Here is a 4,732-nt window from a genome sequence, read left to right as displayed (position 1 = left end):
GCCTCTAGGAGGAGTCACTGCAGCCCGGGCCCGCAACAACCCCCCTCTGTGGGCTGCCGCCCTCCTTGCCCGGGCCCCAGGGCTGCGGCGGGGGCAGGAACCCCCTCCCCGCCCAGCGGGGAAAGGGTCCCGGCCCCGTCCCAGGCTTGTTGGCGGTCGGGAGCATAAAGGCAGAAAGCCTTCCCATCCTTTCCCAGGGCGGGGGAGTTTGGGGACGGGAGAGGTTTCAAGGCAACCCCAGCTTGGGCTAAAGCTCGTGAGTCGCTCGTTTTTTGTTACAGGGAGCCACCCGTCCCTCTGTCCCTTTAGCAAGGTGACCTGCGTGCCTCGCCACGGTGCCTCCAGCCCAAATATTCCAGCATCCCCGAGCTGGCTGGGAACGGCCGTAACAAAGAGTGTCGGCGGCTCTTTGTGTCGTCTGGCGTTCCGGGCTCTCGCAGGCTTTCCAACTCATCCACGGGGGCTGCAAACTTCCCTTCCGAACGAAAGCTGAGGGCTTTGCTTTTCTTCCCCGCAGTCACACGGATTCAGGAGCTTGAACTCCGAGAGACGCAATAAGCGATTGTGTTACGAGCCTTGGCAGCGCCAAATCCCTGAGCGCGGGATGGTGCAGACAGAAGAGTGCAGGTTACCTCTAACTCAGGTACATTGTTATATGAAGCTGGGTTTATATCATCATGCCTATACAAATACTTTGTGCCGTTGCACCGATTTCACAATAAAGACATTTGAGGGCTACTGTAATGCACTAGGAGATACATTATTAACCCAGACCACTCCAACCCGCGGTATTACTTCAGGAGGGTGTCTGGGAACAACAGAGTGATAAAGAGTCATCCATGGTTTCAGCTTTCCCTTTGTTGCTGTGAAAAAATCATACAGGTTCGCTGGAGTTTGGTTTTTGGCTCTGCCAAAGTAAACGATTTTGTGTCCGTATAGAATTGGATTTGGTGGGGAAAAGAAGCAATGGAATATTCCCTCAGGTTATATTAATTATGGATTGCACCATCTCCTGAAGAAAAAGGGCATGAGGTGAGGACCTGTGTTTTCCTGGGCTGCTCTGTGACCTTGAGTAAGGCATTTCATACACACAGCTGTGTTTTGACTGTCATTAAAATGGAAATAAAAATATCTTGCCTCTTTTTAAGCAATGAGTAAGAGCTTTAACACATTTCTGTGGATTAATGCTTTGGAGTCTATTCCCCACTTCTTTTTGAAAACAAGGTCAAGGTGCTTTGAAATCATAAGAGAAAAACCTCACATGTGTGAGTGACTTTTATTTTACAGGTAATGGAAAGTCTTACCTGGATCTTCCCTGCTGAGGCTTGGAATTTAGCAAAGGAAAAAGATACCTGTAAGACTTGTCAGTGTACTGAACCATACTGGGAGGGCAGGAGGAATCTGAAGAAGATTTTCAAGCACTAAGCATAAAAATAAATGACAACATAAAACCCATGTGAAGAAGGAAGTAAAGCATTTACATTTGTCTTATTTCCAGATACAAATAATTGCATCCAATAACCCTCACAATCATGCATGTGATACATAGCTTTGTAATCAAAAATAATTTGAGGCAAAATAAGCATCCCAAGTTTTTGAAAACATTCCCAGTTTAACATCAAATAGTTGCTGTGTGATAAGAACACAAATGTGTGGGAGGCCTTTCAAGGAAAAAAAAAAGTCTTAATGTGAGGCAAACTTTCAGCATTAGGACAACTCACTCTGTTTACAGCAACATTTTTCTGTTTATAAACAACATTCTCCATAAGGAAATGGGAATTCTGGAGAAGTGTGAGAGAGGACATAAAGGATTTTCACAATATAACAGTTTTTATCTTTAAGCCAGTCATAGATGTCTGCAGTTAAAGACCAGTTTTCCTACTGCTGTGATTTTTAATAGTCCCATAAACTCAATTTCCCCTCCTTATTTCTGCAGTGGATACAGCCTCTATCCTTAACCTAAATATTAACAGGATTATATGGATGTTTTTTGTTGCTTCAAGTGTTTCTGGAATATTCTCAGTTGCTTTGTGACACTAGAATAAAGAATTTTTTAGCAGATCAGACCAAGGCAGCATTTGAAGAGTTACCACACGTGTGAACTGCTCTGCAGTAACCACACTTTTGGAACCAGCAGCTAAAAGACCTGTTTTTTGGTCACAGTAGCTGTGTGTTGTGGCCATTTAGCCCTGGCTGTTCAGGGAAGAACTGTTACTAACTAACATTGTGCGAGGGGAAAACGCGCAGCACGGGATTGAAGAGCTTTCCCCACTCAGCGGGAGCGGGGCCTGCCCTCACGAGGTTGTGCAAAGACCATCTGCCGGTTGCCTTCCGAGCGCAAATACAATCTGTTACTTTGTCAAAATAAACAACAGATCCATCGGAGGAGCATTTATAGAGTGCTGGCTGCCTGACTCCCCAGCTATGGGAGAGCCAGCCTGTTTATGGCACTCTCATTTTGGGCCAGAAGCTGTTACATCTCAAACACTGTAATGAATATTTCATAGCTCTGGCACCAGGAGTTACAGCTTCACTCTCGCTCAGGCTGGCAGGTGTCCAGGGTCGCCCTGGCAGGGCAGGAACGTCAGAGTGCTCCAAAAGCTCTGTTTCAAGGGAGTATATAATCCAGGAATTTGATCAACCAGTGTAAGCGCTGCCCTGTCATTGGGATAACCAAACACGATCAGAGCTGATGTGTGTCAATACTGTGGCAGCAGAGCACAGATGTAATAACCAAGTTCTGCAAATACTCTCTACTTCTGTGAGGAGTTCTTTGAGCCCTTTTTAACCCTTCCTCCACCCTCCATACTGCTTATGGGGTTGTTATGCTGCTAGGTTGGGCACAATGAGCCAGAAAAGCTAAATCCCAACTTTCTGGAGAACTCTTTTTTAAGTAGCATTTTTTAAATTAGACCATCCCACATCCTTCAGAATTTAACATTTTTTCTGTGTGTCAGATTCTAACATATGGTGTATAAAGTAGGCTCACTAGCTGCAGCCACAGATTAATGTGTAAGCAATGAGAGAGGTCTTTCCTGCCCAAATACCAACTGATTCCAAAGGTTTAATGCTGGTTATTACATTAAAAAAATATCAAAAATGCGTTTTCATCCTTGTTATTTAAAAGCAGGTTTTAATCCTTGTCACTTGTCCTTAAATGCAGCAATGCAGACTTTAGAGATCATTGTCTTAATTATTCCTTAGTCACGTAAGTAAAAATATTAATCGAATACAAATATCTGAGTCATGTTTAATCACAATAATCATGACCTTTTTTTTTTTTTGTCTAATGGAGATTTACAAATATATCCTTCAGAATTATGGAAACTCCAGATCTGTACTGCAGGGGACATCCTTAGCAAACTGGCATTTCACATACGAAATGTATCATATTTCCCGCTTCTCACAGTTGTTGCAAAGGGGTCTTATTGATTTTCCTGTGCCAGCAGAGATGTCTGTCCCCTCGCAGTTACACTCTTTGGTGCAGTTTGGAGCAGTGACACACATTTCCCTTCTCCTCTGGTGGCACAAGCAAGCACATCCTCTCCCTGGATGGGACCATTAAGCTCCCAGTTCTTTTCAGAGAAGCTTCACAAGGTCAGGACTGCACAGCGCTGCTTGTTTGTCTGCTTTCATAATTGATCCTGAGTTTGATTTAAAACGAGACAATTTACTTCATTAACTACTTTTCCTGCTAACTGCAGAGCCCTTAGGGGGGAAAAAAAAATCTCAACTGTGACATATAAATAAATAAAAATGCCTTGGAACAAGCCTACCCTTGGGTCTGAGGCAGCACACAGCAACCCTCCAGAACGTTTATTTATTGCACCAGTGCAAGATTTCACTACTCTCCCAGGGTACAGCAATACACATCCAGGAGCCATCATTTTTATAAAGCAAGAGTGACCTTGTAGCCTTCAGGAATGATAAAAGCCATAAGTTTCAAACACATTGTCCATTCCAAGCTGGAGCATCGAAACATGTCCGTTTTCCTAAATAACTTGATGCATCAGTCACTGCTAAACATCCAGATCCTTGAGGGCTTTGCCTTGCGCTCCAAGGCTCATGGTACCTGTACCCAGAGGAGGTCAGGAGCAAAGCACACACTTCTGCTGTCTGTTCAGGAGCTAATGGTTGTTCAGCACATGGCTTTCATTCCAAGGAACCACCACTGTGATTTGGGCTCACACAGACACACACCCGGGCTCACAGGAGAGCAGGAGGGGAGGCAGGGGATGTACACCTAAGCGAGGGCAACGGAGAGATGGATGGACACCTTCCCTTTGGTTCTGTCTGCTTTGAGGAAAGACAGACAATACCCACGGCTGATAATTATGATCATTTCAGCGTGGGCATGACTAGAGAGTCAGTCTCTACTTTCCTCTGGTCTTCCCTCTCTCCCCTCTTTGCCCCTGCCCTCTCAGTTCCACAATTAGTGTGGCTTTGTGTTTTATGACTGATTAATTAACACTGTAAGAGTGGGCTCCAGTAAGGCTGTTCGTGCCATGGGAGGGCTCAGGCTGCCTTTCTCCCAGGCACATTCCCCAGTGTCCAGCACTGTGTCTCAGCTGGGGTTGCTGCCTTTCCCCTTGCCCAGGCACTGGGAAGGACTCTGTCCTCTCTCCAGCTGTCCAGTTTCATAGTGACAACAGTACTTTGGAGAATTCTGCCCTACTAAGTCTGTTGACATTTCCCACCGAGTTCCATAGTTCCCGGGCCTGATGGCAAACAG

Source organism: Manacus vitellinus, unplaced genomic scaffold (genome assembly GCF_001715985.3).
Source record: "Manacus vitellinus isolate BGI_N305 unplaced genomic scaffold, ASM171598v3 scaffold_48_pilon, whole genome shotgun sequence".
NCBI classification, from domain to species: Eukaryota; Metazoa; Chordata; class Aves; order Passeriformes; family Pipridae; genus Manacus; species Manacus vitellinus.
The sequence above is the reverse complement of the archived record's forward strand: the minus strand, read 5'-3'. Positions refer to the sequence as shown.